We start from the raw sequence: 18566 nt of genomic DNA on the forward strand, positions 1-18566 counted from the left end.
CCACGGGGGTGCCTGTGCTCCGACTCTTTATCGTTCGTGGCTTTCAACTAGGAGGGGAGATGTTTGTCACATATCTCTCTGTTCTAAACCAACAGTCCAAGAAGTCGAGTTTGGGTCAGTCGTCTAAGAACAGGCAGTGGGCAAGTCACCTGAATTGAGGGTGCCCTGAGACTGTACCCCCAAGAAATCAGGGTGTTGTGACTAAAGAATTAGAAATTGATTCGGGGGGGGGGGGTTCCTGCAGACAACCAACACCCATGGCCTTGGGCTCAGAAGACAGGCAGACCTGGATTCATGTTTACGATCTGCCACGTGCAGTCTGAGCCTTGGTTTCCTCATCCACAAAATGGGGATAACAGAACGCGCTCTGAGGGTCATGAAAAGCATCACCAGATGGTGCTTAGAAAGCCCCTGGCCGTGCCTGGCACAGGCTAGGACCTCGGGTAACAGGACTCCGGGAGGTCTGGCCCTAACCCAACCCCGCCGCCCCCCAGAAGAGACTCCACAGGTTCACTGTAGAAAAGGGGGCTGAATTCTCCAGACTGTCTTCAAGAAGGCCTGATTCCTAGGACGTCCTGTAGCCCCAGGGGCAGGAGACTCCTGCCAGAACAGCGTTTATCAGCGAGACATGCAAGAGGTCAGTCTGGGGTGAGATGAAGAAGGTGCGTCCGAGCCCCCCTTCTGCAAGACCTGGAACGCCCTGGACCACCTGCCCTGCCCTGCCCTCCCCCGGAGTCAGGGAGATTTGCAAGGAGGGTGGAGAAAGCAACAGGGAGACCGTGGGATGGACAGGAGGATGCCCACTGCTAGGTGTGGGAAGGACCTGTGGGTCTCCCGGGGCATGAGCAGACCTGGAAGCAGAAATTCAGGGCTTAAGTCAACGTCACAGCCCCCTGCCGAGATCGGGGGGGACGCTGGGAGTTGTAGCTGTGAGCCAGCCTCCAAGACCAGGGACGCTGGGAGACAGAGCCGTGAGCGGATCCCTGCTGACTGTGAGCACTAAGAGAAGGAGGTAGAGACTGAGCCAGGGCTGCCTCCGACAGGCACCTCTTCCTGAGAGAGCCTGCCCTCAGGCACCTGCCTCACAGGAGGCAGCCTCAATGTGTTGGACAGAAATACAGGCAAAACCCTGGGGCAGAAGAGTAGTAAAGCTGCCATCTCTCACACAGGGCTGTCTGCAAGAGGCAGCCGGTCTGAACCAGGCAGATAGCACAGCCCACCTGCAGGGCGCGGGCACACGAGGAGGCAGCTTTCTCTGGGACCAGACTCCAGACAAGGAACACACGGCAGCACACACATATATGTTCACATGCCCAGGCATGAACACGGGTGCACATGTATATGCACGTGCAAACACGCCTGCAGACACATGCCCAGACACACACGCACACTCGTGCCCCCCCCACACACACACACGCAAGACCCTGGTGCAGAGCCCAGCGTTCATGTGAGATTGACATTTTAAAATGAACAGGGTTGAGTCTTAACGATCGAAATGAAATGATTCTGTTCAATAACCGCAAGTGATCAGAAAGTAACGGGACGGGCCTGTTGTCCTGAGGGAGGCCAGCCAGCCAGAGGATGAGGCTTAACGGGAGCGGTTGTTAGACAAAGACGCGTGATCACCTTTTGAGAGCTGAGCCCCTGCATGCAAACCGGCTTCATTGCTTACCTGTGTTGCCCCATCTCAGGCCAGGAGCTTTCGTTACCACCCTCCCGGCACACGGAAGACGTCTCCGTTAATTTGGGAAACTGGTGCCTAAGCTAAAATTTGGGGGAGTTGGAGGATTTCTTGCTGCAACTCAGTTGCCTTCATGCCAAAGAGTACGTTTGCAGAGAGGTTCACCAGCGTAAAGGGGCTAGAGAAACTTCTGTACCTAGTCAAGGTACAAGAACACTCTCCTCCTTACGCCGTCGTGCTCCCCCACTCCCCCACCCCCTTCAGGCATTCCCATCTCCCTCCCAAATTAAAATGAAGCATGGGAAAAAGCTGGGGATGGGAAGCCTGCTCCTGGCATATAGCAGCTGTGTGACCTGGGACAAATCCCTGCCCCTCTCTGATCCCTGCGTCCTCACCTGTCCTGTGATGATAACGCCCAGCTCAGGGAGGCTGTAAGAAGAGCAGACGGAAGACCCTGGATGGGAAAGGCCCCCCGTGGGTGGTAACCCCCTAGACATGAGAGTTACTCCCTTTCTAAACATTTTCGCGACCCCAGCTACTTACCCGTCACGAGAAACCTGATCTGACACCGTAAAAATTCCCTTGTTCATTCATTCAAGACCGGTAGAGGCAACTAAGGGACTTGGTCCCCGTCTTCTGTCCTAACGAAAGAAGTTTCTGGGTGTGTTTGTTTTTTTTTTTTTTTCTTTTTTGGCAAGCGCCTTTACACCTCCTGCCTGGGGGAGCCTGTGACAACCCGTATGCTCTCCCCCTCTCACCCCTGTTCACAGATGGGGCTCACCAGGGCTGCTCGGACAGGACCACAGGACCGCAGGGCTCCCTCGCCTCCCCCGTCAGGCCCCGATGCCAACCGAGGCCTCCGCTAGCCTGACCTTCCTCTCTCTGGGAGGGACTCTGCTAGAAGCTCAGGCTTTTCCTCTCTTACCGCGGGCTGTCTTCCCCATTCACTGATCCTCTGGCCCATGAATCAAAGCTTGTCTTTTTTTTTTTTTTTTTGCCTCTGCTACCAGCCCTTGAGTTTCTGATTTCACCATTAGCTCATTGAACAGTGGCAGCGTTCCCAAGCCTCATTCAGGAAGGCTCCATCTTCGGCAGGAGGCCGAGCCCAGGGCACCGGGGCAGAGCTGGAAGCGGACCTCTTCCCCTCGGGGAACCTCGCCCCCAAGGCCACCCCCAGAGGCAGGGTCTCGGACCCAAGAGTGCTCCCTGGGCCTACATGTCCTCATCTGTAAGGCTGGGGTCGGCGTCCCTGATCCCAGCAGATGCTTTGTGATGTACGCACTGTAAAGTTCTAGAGGAGTGAGGGGGTAGCGATGTGTGGTGCAGGATGAAGGGCTTCGTAGGCTGTGAAATGCGACACCCGTGCCGGGCATCCGTGCCTTTGCAAACACTGGGGAGCTGCTGGGTTGTGCCTTTCACGATGTCAGGAGAATGCTGTCTCGGGGGTGGACAAGCCACTGGGCCTGGGAGCATGAGAAAAAGGGCTAACAGAACTATCCCCACCTGGAGGCCAAGGACACCTGGGTATGTCTTCAGGCCCCCTTGTATGCCCAATTTTCAGGGCTGGTATTAAATAGGGCAATAATAATGACTACAATTGCTTTTTTCATCTCAAGACAGGTGACCCTCACACCATGCTCAGGGTGAAAGGGAAGCAAAAGTAGGATTTCCTCCTCTGTAAATGAGGTTGCAGAATCATCTGTCCTCCACGGTGCCTTCCCACACTGGCTTTCAGGGCGCCCCGGAGTCACATTTCCTAGGTCCGTGGGACTGGTCAAGTGCAACCCCTACGTAATTGTCAAAACTGTATTTACTAAACCCCTGCCCTGTGTCAGTTTCCGTACACACAGAGCCTCTGGCCATCCTCAGTTCAACCTGACAAAAGGGAAATTGAATCCCCCCATATGGCCGAGAGGGAAGTTTAGGTTTTCGGGTATATAGTCATTTGCCTGTTGTCCCATAGCTGAGATTCAAAGCCAGGCTCCAGGTCTGAGCTCCTTCTGTCAGACTCCGCCACCTCCTCACCAGGAGCGGGCACAGAGAATGGATTGCTAACGCTGCTTCTCCCTCTGAGTGGCGACCTTTTTAGCTGATGTGGTCATGATTCCTACCTCACAGGGCAGGACACTGAGGCCCAGGCACGTGGTCACAAATCGCCACCCTCTGGCCACAGAGCCTATGAGCTTAGCCACGGGGCTACCCAGCAGTTCCCATGTGGAGGCGCCCAGGAAGATGCTGGGAAGGAAACAGTGGGAAGCATGGGGGTGCCAGGCAGTACTGTTAGGTATGAGAGACGGTCCAAAAAGGGGGCCGCCCTTCTACGCTGATGGTGGGAATGAAAGCTGGTGCAGCCACTCTGGAGAACAGCATGGAGGTTCCCCCCAAAATTGAAAATAGTGCTACCCTATGACCCAGCAATTGCACTATTGGGTATTTACCCTAAAGATACAAACGTAGTCATCCGAAGGGGCATGTGCACCCAAATGTTTACAGCAGCAATGTCCACAATAGCCAAACTATGGAAAGAACCCAGACGTCCATCAACAGATGAATGGCTAAAGAAGAGGTGGTACGTATATACAATGGAATACTATGCAGCCATCAAAAAACCAAAATCTTGCCATTCGCGATGACGTGGATGGAGCTAGAAGGTACCATGCTAAACGAAATAAGTCAATCAGAGAAAGACAATTATCATACGATCTGACTGATATGAGGAATTTGAGAAACAATACAGAACACCATAGGGGAAGGGAGGGAAAATAAAACAAGACAAAACCAGAGAGGGAGACAAACCATATAAGAGACTCTTAATCTTGGGAAACAAACTGAGGGTTGCTGGCGGGGTTGTGGGAGGGAGAGGGTGGCTGGGTGATACACATTGGGAAGGGTATATGCTTTGGCGAGTGCTGTGAATTGTGTAAGACTGATGATTCACCGACCTGTACACCTGAAAGAAATAACACATTATATGTTTTTTTAAAAAGTAATAATAATAAAATTTTTAAAAGAAGAAATAACCAAAAGAGGGGCGTTTCCCATCCCAGACCAGGACAGCAGGAGTCTTCCCGTCGGGAAGTGGGGGGTGGAGTCCTGGAAGGTGAACAGAACCAGCACGGCAAAGGAAGAGAGAGGGGGTCCCCACACCATGCGTGTGGGGGGGGACAGTATATGGCTCAAAGGACATGAGGTTTGGAAAGCTGACACTAAGTGCCCTTGTGGTGGGCTGGAAACCAGGAACAGGGCTATGGTGCCCAGCAGGGTGGGGACACGCCTCCCACAGGCAGTGGCAGTGGGTGGAGAGGAAGATGCATGCTCAGGACATGTGAAGGAAACCCTCGATGCTTCCATAAGAAGGAGTCTGCGGTCACAGGAGACCCAGCACCCACAGCCCTCAGCCCTCAAGGCACACGCGCATAGGCCAATCTCAAAGCCTTAGAGCTGTAGAACGTGTTGAGTGCTCTCGAATTCAGCTTCCCAAATTCGACTTGCCGCAGGACGCTCAGGCTGTCATTTTCAGTCTGACACCCTAGGGAACATGCAATGGAACTAATGTTCCATTGGAATTCACCATGAGGAAGTGAGCTGTGGGCATGCACGGATCGAACAGAGGAATGTCTGGCACACAGTGGGTACCGCGTGAACGTCTGTTGGCTGGACCAGGAGACACAGCTGAAGCAGACCCGGGAAGGGTCAGGGCTCCAGGGCAGGCTTTCTGTCAACCGCCCCGCCCCCACTCCAGACCGTCAGCATTTATGGACCTTACTGTGTGCCAAGCACTTAACTACATGTCTGACTTACAATATCTTCTCCCATTCACATGACAGCTCAATGACACATGGAGAAGATAAGAAACTAGGGGCTCCCAGTGGGGTCAGTCAGAAGAACATGGGACTTTTCATCTCAGGGTTGTGAGTTCAAGCCCTATGTTGGGTATAGAGATTACTTAAATAAGCAAACTAAAAAAAATATGCCAATCACCATTTAACAAAACAAAACCAAGCAAAAAAAGAAGATTAATAAACCAGCCGATGGTCACTCAATAAACAAGTGGCAGAACTGGAATTATGACCTAAATTTAGCTACTTCCAGAACCCTTTTTCTCAGCTGCTAGATGTTACTGATTCTCCAAAGTCCACATTTAAGCATTCACCCCTTTGACTTAAACATCTGCTGTTCAACATAAACATTTGAGGTCTCTGTCACACTATCTTATCAGACATTTACAGTGTGGTGTGAATGTGTATTTTGTGTTTTTTTTTAAATATGATTTTTTTTTTTTTGGTCAGAAAGAGAGAGAATGAGAGAACAAGCAGGGGGAGTGGCAGGCAGAGGGAGAAGCAGGTTCCTTCCTAAGCAAGGACCTGGATGCAGGACTCGATCCCAGGACCCTGGGATCATGACCTGAGCCAAAGGCAGACACTTAAACGACTGAACCACCCAGACATCCCTGAATGTGTATTTTGAAGAGTATCTGTTATGTGATTATACTAATACAAACACCAGTATTAATATCATCCCTAGTATGAATTTTTACAGGGTATTTGTCATTGAACCCATATTATGTGCAAAATATTGTTATAAGCACTTGAAAGTTATTATCTCTTTTAACCTTCACAACAAACCATGTCAAAATGTGATAGAATTAGTATTCAACAAAGATTGACCTCCTCCCTACTATGGAGGACATACAAGTCCCTGCCCCCCTGACCTTGTTTGGCCAACTGGATACCAGTAGACGTGACTCTGTAGGGACTCGATACGTGCTGACGTGGTTGGACATGCCCGCCTATGCTCCTATCTTCTGCCACAAGAACATGACCCCAGGTGGCCGCTGGTACAAAGAGAATGAAAGACAGATGGAGACCTGTGGTTAATCCACACTTGGAGCTCAGCCCAGCACGCTCCCCGCAGAAGCCAAACCCACGCCCACCCACCCCACATATGAAAAATCTGAGACGCAGGGAGATTTAGTAACTCAGATGTGTTCATGAATGTAGTCCATGACAGAGCAAACATTTCAACCCATGTAGTCTGTTTCCAGAGTCTATGAACACAGACGGGAGTGGCTGGGAATCTTGAAGAGCAAGTTCCCAAAGCTCGTTTGCCAAACAAACCAAGCGAGTAAATGACGACTCAATGTATGTTCAGCGTGGACGGAAGATAGCACGTCCGGACCAGTGTCTGACCGTGTGGTGCAATCCCGAGACTGAAGACATGGGGAAGAACTGAGTTTAGGGATGCCTGAGTGGCTCAGTCGGTTAAGCGTCTGCCTTTGGCTCAGGTCATGATCCCAGGGTCTTGAGATTGAGCCCCATGTTGGGCTCCCTGCTCAGTGGGGAGCCTGCTTCTCTCTCTCTGCCCCTTCCCCTGCTCGAGCTCTCTCTCTCTCTCTCTCTCTCTCTCTCTCTTTCACACACACACACACACATGCTCTCTCTCTCAAATAAATAAAATCTTTAAAAAAAAAAAAAAAAGAAGAAGAAGCAAGTTTGGCGCTTAGTAGAACTTTAGGGACTCCTCCCAGAGAAGGGCACAGTCTCCGGGGAGTGGGTTCCACGGAGAGGCACTCAGGCCATATCAGCACATCGGTGGTGAACAGTTGCTGAACTTGAATAAAGTTAGCGGCCACCCTCAGGGAGGATGGCACTTCCTCCTCCAGCCCCCTGAGGAAGAGGGAGGAACCAATGGACCAGGGAACAAGAGAGCAAGAGGAGAAGCCCGCGTACAAAGGATGGTGTGGAAAGAAACTCCGTGCTCCGGACTGTGGAATTATTTTATTTAAAAAAAAAAAAAAAAAAAAAGCTTCAGGAACATCACTTTGTGTCTCCCTAAGTCTCGTTTAGTATCCTTGCTGAGCCAATAGAATAATCGAGACATCCAGGAGGGATGTGACTTGTTTGAGATGAAATAATGAATCGTTTTCTTAGTCAGTAGGAATCCAGATCTCTCTCGCAAGTCCGGGACAAAGCCCAGTTTGAAGATGCCACTAGGTGTCTATGTGCGAGAGCTAGAAAGGTCCTTTTCATGCCTGGGATCCACGCTCTGAGACGGGGAAAGTGAAACCCAGAAGGGCCAGTGACCTGGAGAAACTCACAGGGCAAGACCCATCGGATTACTCTCCCATTGAAATTCACTGTGATTCTCACTTGTAGGAAACTATCCCATGGCAAAATCCAGAAACCATTTTTGCGTTAAAACGTTCATCTCATCATTCTTTATAATCATGAAAAATGGAAACATCCTTACCGCCAACAAGAAGGAAATCAGTCGCATATGTCCCCAACTACACAGCCTCTGGATTTGGGATCCATTAAACTGCTCTCCATTTTTGGAAGACTTGCCATTTCAAACTTAACTTCATGTCTTTGCACATGCTGTTCCCTCTGCCTAAAATTCCCTTCCCTGCATTGTCTGTCTATAATTTCCCGCCCACTCTTCAACACACAGCACAGACTTACCCAGAAAAATGAACAATGTATCTTTATATGCCCCCCACCTAGCTCGGGCTTGGCATATAGCTTGACATATAGAACTGATCACTTAGCAATCTACTGAATAAAGGAAGGGACCATCTAATGAAATAGCAAAGACAAATATGAAGGTGTCCTGAATCTCTATCCAGAGCTATTTATTTCTCTTGATTTTTTTTTTTAACCTAGCACCTAAAACCAAAAAACAAATGTCTAATGTCTAAGGTATATAGTTTGGCATGAACTTTCACCAAATCTTTACGCCGCGCACCATCCTCCCCAAGCAGCCTCCCTTGGCACCCAGGCCTTTGCTCCCTGCAGCCTGGCTATAGCTGGGGCCATGTGGTCCAGTCCACGAAGATGTGTAACAAAGAATCAATCCAACAACCAAAACATTCCAGATAATCCACACTCCTTCCTTATGTGTCTCAGACACTGCAAAGGAACATACACTGCTGCACAATGTCTTAAAATCCACCTTCCCATTGGCCTCTTCACCGCCCCTATAGCTCCTTCTTTGTGCTCTCCTCCAGCACTCTGAAAAATTCCTCCAGAGCCTTAAATGGTGGGCTTCTTGTCCATTTCCTTCTGTCCCTTTCTTCTTGATTCTGTAGCCCCCAGGCTGCCTACGCGCCCCTCCCCCGCCAAAAAACTAGTCAGGAATCAGAAGGAAAACAAAACAAAACAAACGAACAAAAACAAACAAACAAACCTCAGCCAAACCTCGCTAGCTGACAGCCTGAAAGGAAAAACCAGGAACACTCCTTCAGAAATAAACTGTTCTTTTCAACAGCATCCTCTTATCCAAAGAATAAGTTTTATTTTATAGCCTCTCCGTTTTGTCCATCTGATGTTGTGTCCTCAGCCGCTTCTCTTCCAACTTGCAACATCACAGGCGATGCTACTATGAAATAAACCAGCAAACGTCTATGCCCCGAACCTTGCTCGCCCACAACCAACACTCTCCTGGCTCGAGTCAAAATGGCAGAAGGGCCCACTGACCTCCATTCACATACCCACTCTACCTGCGTCAGTGTGACTTGTGTAAAGGCTACACGACAAAGGTCTGGGTATTGCCAGCTTCTTTTTTCAAAGGAAACATTGTGCTTGGGCACATTTTATCTACAGAATCCATTGAACTTGACATTGCTGGATACTTACTTAGAACAAATACAAACTAGCAGGGACCACATCAAATATTCAGCACACACAACGTGAATCTGATGCAAGCACTTACCACCACCTGCGCCCCTGACAACCTGCCCCGTGGAGGCTCCTGACATTTGCACTGTTCAACCAGGTAAATTCAACTCATCGGAGGTCAGCAAGGCCCGGCCCCCAGCCTCTCACACACACTTTTGTGTCTACACTGGCTTTGAAGAGTCACTAATCACTCGCTTCCTATGTTTCCAGTTGATTTGGCGTTTTATAGGCAGCATAGATCAATTGGAAAGTGAATTATCCCTGGTAGTGACTAATAATAAGATAATAAGGTTATAACCACCTCAAAAAGTGTGTAGGAGCTGGAGAAAATGTGGCAAGAGCGGAAAAATTGAATCAAGTTATGCAAAAAAAAAAAAAAAAAATTAAAGCGGGTGACTTTGCAAGAAGGCAAAGAGCAGTTAATTTGGCTTTGGAATTAAATTATTCCTCTGTTACAGACGAATTTAGCAGGGCAAAATGTAGGAAAATGTATTTAAATGATCATTGAGGTAATAAATCCAATAAATCGTTTTGATCCCACTGAGTCTCTCGGTTCCTTTGTTTGAACCTATAAATGCCGTACCACGGTCTGCGGTAAGATCTCTGCGCACCACTGTGCCGACACCGCCTTCCACCTCACCAGCCGCGCTCCAGCCCCACCAAGCCTCCGGATTCCGTTTCGGAGTCTTTGCACCTGCTAGTCCTGTGCTTGAACATCCTTCCCAGATCTCCACACAGCCTCCCCATCTTCCTTCAGGTTTCGGCTCCTTGGAGGGCCCTTCTCTGGTCACACCTGCTGAAGGCGGACTCTGCCCCCTCCTCCTCCCACTATTGGGTGACTGGTCTTCTTTCTCTCTTTCCCACAAGCCTACCTTTTTATCTTTCATAGCCCTTCCTGCTATATGAAATTATTTCATTATACATACTGTATCATATTATGTATTACATACATAGCTCTTCATTTATAGTTTCATTGGAATGAACAGATGTAGAAATAGAACATAAAAGGGGCTCCTGGGTGGCTCAGTCAGTTAAGCGTCTGCTTTCGGCTCAGGTCATGATCTTGGGGTCCTGGGATCGAGCCCCACATCGGGTTCCCTGATCATCAGAAATTCTAGTTCTCCCTCTCCCTCTGCCCTTCCCCACCCCAACTCATGCTTTCTCTCTCTCTCTCTCACTCCCTCTGTCTCAAATAAATAAATAAAATCTTTTTAAAAAGAGAAAAGTAGAACACAGTGTTGACAGCAAGGCCTTGGGGTCAGAGAGCTCTGCTCCCACCAGCAGGGATCCTGGGCAAGTTACCGAACCTTGTGGAGACTTGTTTTTCTCAACTGGGATGATAACATCCACTTCGTAGGGCTTCCTATGGACTGAACTGTGCCCCCTACTGTCACCACCACCACCAAATTCATGTGTTGAGGCCCTAATCCCCAAGGCAATAGTATTTGGAGGTGGGGGTCTGTGGAAGGAGCTCTCAGGATAGAATCATGACCCTTGAAAGGAGACATCAGAGAGGAGCACCAGGGTGGCTCAGTGGGTTAAGGCTCTGCCTTCAGCTCAGGTCATGATCTCAGGGTCCTGGGTCCCCTGCATCGTGCTCAACGGGGAGCCTGCTTCCCCCTCTTTCTCTGCCTGCCTCTCTGCCTACTTATGATCTCTCTCTCTGTGTCAAATAAATAAATAAAATCTTTTTTAAAATTTTTTTTAAAAGAAGAGATCAGAGAGCTTGCTCACTAGCTTGCTCTGCGCTGTGAGGACACAGCAAGCAGGTGGCCATCTGCAGGCCAGGAAGAGGGCTCTCCCCAGGAACCGAGTCTGCCGGCGCCTTGATCTTGGCCTTCCCAGTGTCCTAAACCGTGAGAAATAAATGTACGGAATTTTGTTCTAGAAGCCCTAGCTGACTGAGACAGGGCTTTTTTGAGGACTTGATGAATTAATGGATGTGAGGCAATTAGAATAATGCCTGAAACATAATAAGCTCTGTATGCGTTTTTAAAACTTTTTATTATGGAATATTTCAAACACAGACAAAAGTAGAGAGAGTAGTATAATAAATATTATACTGTGAAGCCATTAAACCCTGTGAAACCATCACGGGGCTTCCATAATGATCAATTCAGCCTTGTTTGAGCTGTACTTCCATTCAGTTCTCCCATCCCCTAGCTTACTTAGCAGCAGATTCAGACTTCATATAATTTTATCTGGAAATATCTCCAAATGCATCTCTAAAACACAGGGACTCTTGATTTTAAATAGAACCACAATATTGTCATCACACAGAAAAATAATGAGCACGATACCATTGTCACACCCCAAAGCCAAACTTCTGTCTTGGCCTTGGCAAGACCCAGACCTAGATTAAGGTCTGGCATTCAGTAGGTGTCCAATAAACAGGGGTTGGAGAAAAACAATGATTCTTTCTCTTTGCTTCAAGTGTCTATGAGAGTCTCAGCATCCCTGAGGCTTTCTCTAGTTAGAGTCGTCTACTCTGTACCCACGTTCATGTTAACTTACTTTGAGCTTGCATTGGTCTTTAATACCTTCTAAAGTCCTAGAGGAGAAGGGCAGCAACAGCATTCAACCAATATCTCCTGCTCCCCAGTTAGTCGCTTGACCCCACGTAAGTCCCTGGGCTCCAGGGGTGGCCAGCATGCCATTGGCTAGAATGATCTCAAAGTTCACCTGGAGGAAGGGAGACCTGGTAATAACCAGATCCAAGGAAAGGGAAAGTATCGGGGAAGGACACAGTTTACTAGAAGTGAGAATGTATTGAGGCCCCTGTTAACCAAATTCAGTTGGAGCTGGTGGGGAAGCGATGGGGGGAACAAACCGACAGAGAAGGACAAGATCAACTGATTCATGGGGATTTAATATGGGGAAGAGACAGTATTGCAATTCAGCTGGAAGAGGGGTAATTGTTTAATTAATGAAATTTGCACAACCAGCTCTCTTTTGTAAGGAAGTTGAAACCTCATTTGACCTCAGATGGATCAAAGTATTGACATCCAAAAAATAAACCAAAACAATAAATCTTTTGGAGGAAAATGTGGAAGAGGACAGGGTCAGTCATAAAGCATAAAAAAACAAGAAAGTAGGACACCTGAGTGGCTCAGTCGGTTAAGCATCTATCTTCAGCTCAAGTCATGATCTCAGGGTCCTGGGATGGAGTCCTATGTTGGGCTCAGCAGAGAGTCTGCTTCTCTCTCTCCTGCTCCCCCTGCTTGTGCTCTCACTCCCTCTCTCTCTCTCTCTCTGTCCAATAAATAAATTAATTAATTTTTAAAAAAAGGAAAAGAAAACAAGAAAGCAGTATGTAAAAAGACCCTTACTCTCCAAAATCCCTTTTGCAGGAACAGATTCTATTCACAACATCAATATGAAAATAAGGAATTCAAGTATAAAACTATTTGGCATTTTGCAGCACCTGAAACTAATATAAGGTTATATGTCAATTATTCTTCAATTAAAAGAAACTATTCCCAACATAGTTGTGAAATAAAAAGTTAATATTTATAATAGACAAAGAGCTCTTACAAACGGATAAGAAATTCACGAAAAGGATTGCGTCAAAGGGTAAGACTCAGGAAGACAAGGTGCAAATCCAGACGGCCAAAAAAACACATGGAGAGAGGCCCTAACTCATTACTTGCATGGGAATTTGAAATGGCAGTAACTGTGAGATTTCATTTTGTCCCCATCAGACTGGCAAAAACTAAAAATACTACTAACACCTATTGCTGGCATGGATGTGGGGAAATAGACTCATAAGATTATTGTTGGAAAGGTGACAAGTTACAGCATTGCTGGAAAGTGATGAGAAATTTTTAAAAATACGTATACCCTCCAACCGAGCAATCCCACTGCTGGGTCTCTGGTACATCGAAATAAAAGCTCCAGCTGCAGGTTACGCATGCACAGGTGGGTCCTGCCGCACTGCTTACAGGCTCAGGGTGCAGGGGCCGACAGGAAGTAGAGTGAATGCCTGTCAGTCAAAGACCGGATGAAGAAACGAGAGTGACTGCTCACTATGAAATATAATGCTTGTAATGCATTACAAGAATGAATTAGGGCTGATCCAGCTGACTCAGAGCCTCACAGGAGTTGCTATTTGAATGATAAAGCAAGATGCAAAAGCGGGGGCCTCCTAGGACCCTGCTTTGTGAAACAGCACTCAAGCCCTACACGTGCAGGGCACGGGAATAGGAGCAGGTGGGGGCTGACGAGCACACTGCTGCAGATACTTATGATTGTGTGAACGTCTAGAAATACACAGGATATTAACATGGGGATGAAAGGGATGGGAGAGAGAAATGTGTACGGAGGAGGGAGACAGGCCAAAGGAAAAAAGACGGGGAAAGGGCTAGCATGGTGATGTGGTCCCTGTTAAGCCCTTCTGCAGATCATCTGCTCGCCAATCCCAGTGGGGAGGTAAGAGGAGATGTGTGAGAAGGGGTAGCACCAAAGGACCTGGCTCGTCCAGAGGAAGAAGGAGAGCATGGCTGGAACTTGGGGTATACGTGGGGGTCGGGGGCTACGGAGGGAATAAAGCAGATGAGATTGGAGGGGACGCGGCCAGGCCTCACAGGGTGAAGACCCCACTGAGGATTCTCAGCAGGGAGATGCTACCATCTCCCACCTTTGCCGGGCACCCTCTGTGTACCCTCTATGCACAGCTCTAGGTGCGTGATCTGAATGAATCCATACTATCTGAGGCGGCCGTGTGATTTCTCCCATTTCCAAGCTGGAGGAATTGAGCCTCTGAGAAGGGAAGCATCTTCCCCGAGATCCCTAGGACTCTAACCCTGTCTTTTAGCTCCAGACTCCATGTTGTTCCCCCTACCCCATTCAGTGTGGTCTCTGTAGCTAAGTACAACCCTTTACATCAGGGGTTAGGACTAGGTGTGAGGCCAGCAAGAAGGCAAGAGCTCAGTAGATGCCCACCTGTCACTGACTCAAGGAAGGGGAAGGACAGGTGCCCCGTAGGACCTCTCCCCCCTCTGGGGCAGAAACTCTACATGGGCAGAGCTGTAGGCAAACCTTCATGAATCTGCCGTTTGCTGCTTGACTTGGCATGTTCCCCTCCCTGAGCCTCAGTTTCCCCAGGTTTTCTGTACTATTAAAGGACGACGAGGCTGGCACACAGTAGGCAGTCAGCAAATACGAGACCCTACAGTGCAAGAACCTGAGGGCTGGCATCTTGACTCTCTCACTTCCTGGCTGTGTAACCTTGGGCAAGTTGCTTACCCTCTCTGTGCCTTGGATTCCCCCTCTGTTGAATGAGAACTATGACAGACCTCCCCTGGAGGACTTGCTGTGAGGGTCACGGGAGTTCACGTGCCCTGAAACAGACCTGGTGCACAGGCCACGCTCAACCAACATGGGAGCTGGGTGGTCAACAGAACCCCCGTCATTGAAGAAAATGTGCTCCTATATCACTTTCGCTCCGCATCTCTCTCCTTCCCCCCAGCCCCCCACCACCATTTATCAACCAACATGTACCGAGAGCCTGTTTTGTGCCCAACTCTGCGCAGGATGGAAAGGACAGAGCAATGCTCACGAGGACAAGAGTGCAGCCTCTCGGGACCCACGACTGACCAGGAAAGATGAGGAACAGTGTTTGCAGCACAGGGAAGTGAGGCCCCAGGGAAGGAAGCTCAGGATGTGCAAGAGACTCCGCTGACACCCACGGGGGCGCGCACAGGTGCACAGGGGTTGTTGAAGAGAACGCTACATCAGGGAAAGACGAACTTGACACCCTGCAAAACTCACTGAGGTCAGGAGGCGGGGTCTTCTCTACCTGCCACCACCGACTGTCATCAGGCCTGGACAACAGGTGCTGGGCCACATCCGGTAGGCTTTGGACCTGGCTACCCTCCCCGCCCACCACAGAGCACCCTTCTCCATCTCGACCCCTCCTACAAGGAGCCAGGTCAGCTCACTTATAGAATCGGTGATGAACTTGGTAGAGCATAACAACCAATCATTCGTACTGAAAACTTCCAAGGGGGAGACACACACTCGATCGATCTTTGTGATGACAACAGCCCCGTAAAGTCACCATGACGCCCATTTTACAGATAAGCAGACAGAGGCAGAGAGGGGGAAGAACCTGTCTCAAGCTCACCTAGCTAGTGGGGCAGGCGTGAATCAGGATTTCTAGCCCTTGGCCCTAGCACCCCCCAGGTTCCCCACGTTCTGGTCTTTGGGTCAATAGCTCAATATGGTACCAGCTCCTCCTTCCCTTATACCCAAGGCCTAGAGAGAGTACTCTGCCAGGCTCAGAACTCTTCACTCTTGAACCATTCTTGGGTGTGATTAATGACCCTTTAAGCCCCTTTAAGGTATGGAAGCCCATCACTAAAAGGCAGGACCGTTGGCTTTGGGACTGCTAGTCCACTGGAGAAAGAGGCAAAGGTCACCTCCTCCATGAAGTCCTCCCCCCCTGTTGTTTTCTGGGCTGTCCTCCTGTCACGCCATGGACTGCCCTCTACCACTCCATCTTCGGGCATTGGTTCCTGCCAGTGATGGCCTTAGTTTTGCTCACCTTTGTGTTCTTCGCACAGAGCTCTCACCCAGCTAGCACTGCTCTTGATTCAAGACCTCCCCTGCCAGCGTGATCTCCACAGGTCCCTCCTGGCACGTTAGCAAAACAGAATTACCTGCAGCACCGCCCCCCCCCACACACACACGATCGCAATTAAACAATCAGTTTGTAATCAATTACTCAAGGTCTGCCTCGTGGGCATGTGTGATCCCGGGGGCTGGGACCACCCCAGTCTCACTCACTAGGTGCCTTGGCACATAGCAGGTGCTCAACGCCAAGAAAAAAAAAAAAAAAAAGTTAGAGGATAAAGATTTTATTTTTAACAAATGGTTTGCAAAAATCACAAACACCTCTTGGGTTAGAAATAATTAAAAGATTGAGGGATTGATTTTCTAAATCTTTTTTTTTTTTTTTCAAGTATTTATTTTCTAACAGATTCTTGTTGCGGGAATGTTTCACCTCCCCTGTCTTTTCAACTACTGTTCTTTCTGCCTAGAAAATGGTGCCTTGGCCTTCTCTGTCCCTGTCTCCTCTTCATCCTTCCAGACCCAGCTCTGTAGCCACAAAGTCCCAGAAGCCCCGTGCTGAATACCCAGGTGACAGTGCCCTGCCTTCCTCGCCGTGTCCGCGTGTCCCCCTCCGCCCTCCGTCCATATCGTACTGACGGCCGCCGGCAGGTCTCTCTCCACTTGACTGATTGCCTCTGAGCAGGGACCACATCTTTTTTCATTTTTGTATTTTATTCAAAGCACGTAACATCCAATAGGAGCTCAACATGTAGCTAATATTTATTTAGGGCTTACCATGAAGGAGGCACTGGAAGTACTTTTTTATTTCATTTAATTGTCAGCATAACACCTCGAGGCCAATGACACTGCCCCATTTTTCAGACAGGCCAGCTGAGACTTGAAAATGTCTGGTCGCTTGCCCAAAGCCACAAGGCTAGGGAACATCTGATCCCCATCCTTCGGCTCTTGTGTGGTCCTGCCCTGCCACTCAGCAGCCCCTCCTCTTGATCTGCCCAAAATCTACAGAGAGAGGAGTGCCCTCCCTTCTCTTTGCTGCTTGTCACATTTCCAAGTTCCGCTTTGCCAGGGGATGTTGGAAGTACCCCCTCCCCCTTCCTCCCAGAAACCTCCAGCACCTTCTGAAGACACTGTTGGCTTCCCTGTGCAGAGTTCCAGGCCAACTCTCCCGGGATGTTCCAACCAGGCCATTCTGATTTCCTGCCTCCTCTTGCCCGCTAGAGCCTCTGATTCTCTTCCTACTAGCCCAGGGGCTTTCTCGAGCATTACACAAGTATTTGGTGAGCACCTGCCATGTGCCAGACACTGTGGAGCCGACACTGTGGGGGAGGCATGGAGGATGATAATAACATGACCAGACCCTTGCCCTTACACTAGAACTCAGAGGATAGATGTATACATAAGGTGTGTGGTGCAGGGGTGCTGCTAAGGGTTAAGGGGAAATTTTCAGCAGGTAAAGAATGAGCGATGATAGAGGAGGGGCAGGGGGGTTTCTCTATCCGGTGGTCGGTTGGGTCTCTGAGCAGACAACTGTGAGAAAGAGAGACTGAATCAGCCTGCCAGGGGACAGGCATCCCAGACACCAAAGCTGTGATGCAAAAGCCCTACGGTGGATGCGGTGCCGTGGGATCCAGGCATGGAGTCTGGATTGACTGCAAGAGAGGAGAGAGGGAGGGAAGTAGCAGAGGAAGGACTTCGAGGTGGCTGAGCCTGGTCACGAGGGACACCCAGGACCCATTCTCTGTCCCCTCCCAAACCTGCCTGTCCGCACACAAGGCCTCCCTCTCACTTCCTCCACCACTGGGTTCCCCAAAGAGTCACCGGAAATCGCCTTTTCTCCCTGCCCTTCGGCCCTACTGTCTCTTGCTTCACGTCTGCATCTTTATGGATCCTCTGTATTGTATTCTTTTTTTCTACTCTGTAACTTTCTGATTGATTTTCTCTCATCCTATTCTCTACCACGGCTCAGTTCCTGGTGAAACTGCACACTGGCCGGGGGACCCAGGTCGGGGGCAGCACTTTGGAGATTCCGAGCTCAGACTGGGGCCGCAAGTCCCAGGTGGGAAAGCCGCTTCTCTGCGGGACGTCCGGTCATGGCCACGTCCATGTGTGGATGTTCAGCTTCTGGTTCTCCCCAGGCTCAGGACTAACATCACGTACTCCTTTACGAGATGGGCTGGTCCCACTCTTCTAGCCCTTTCCGGCAGTAAACACTTGGGTCTCCCTGAGGCTCTCTCACGGCCCTCAGCACTGCAAGGCATGAAACCTGCCTTGTCTCCTAGCATCGTCCTTCCTCCCAGCCCCACAGGGCCTCCCTGCAGTGCCTGTTCCAGCATGAGGCTGAACAGCCATCCACGCGAGAAGTCTCTGGTCATCCATGGTGGCCTATGCTTGGGTTAAGAGAGCAGAGCAGGCCCACGAGGGGCAGCGCAGAGAAGCCAGGCCAGCGCCGGCCTCCCAGCCACGTGCTTCCGGTCTTCCCACAGCATCGGGGGCCCACCCATACCTCCCTCTCCCCACCCCACCCGCCGAGTGTCAGGAGTTTCTAGAGGCCTGCTCCTACTCTTCCAAATTCTTGTATCTGGTCCCTACTGTTTACTCCTTAGAACCTTGACCTTATTCCTTCATTCAAAAAATAT

At 49.6% G+C, this 18566-nt stretch overlaps 1 long non-coding RNA gene across 1 annotated transcript; it reads right to left on the minus strand.

Moving 5' to 3' along the window:
• Nucleotides 1-1678: 1678 nt before the first annotated feature.
• Nucleotides 1679-3235, minus strand: LOC309870561. The gene is made up of 4 exons (XR_014314708.1): nucleotides 2607-3235; nucleotides 2225-2322; nucleotides 2077-2110; nucleotides 1679-1764 (listed from the first exon to the last, which is right to left on the minus strand). It is a non-coding gene; the product is annotated as an uncharacterized lncRNA (long non-coding RNA).
• Nucleotides 3236-18566: the final 15331 nt, after the last annotated feature.

The sequence above is a fragment of the Mustela nivalis genome (assembly GCF_964662115.1).
Source record: "Mustela nivalis genome assembly, chromosome: 7".
Classification (NCBI taxonomy): Eukaryota; Metazoa; Chordata; class Mammalia; order Carnivora; family Mustelidae; genus Mustela; species Mustela nivalis.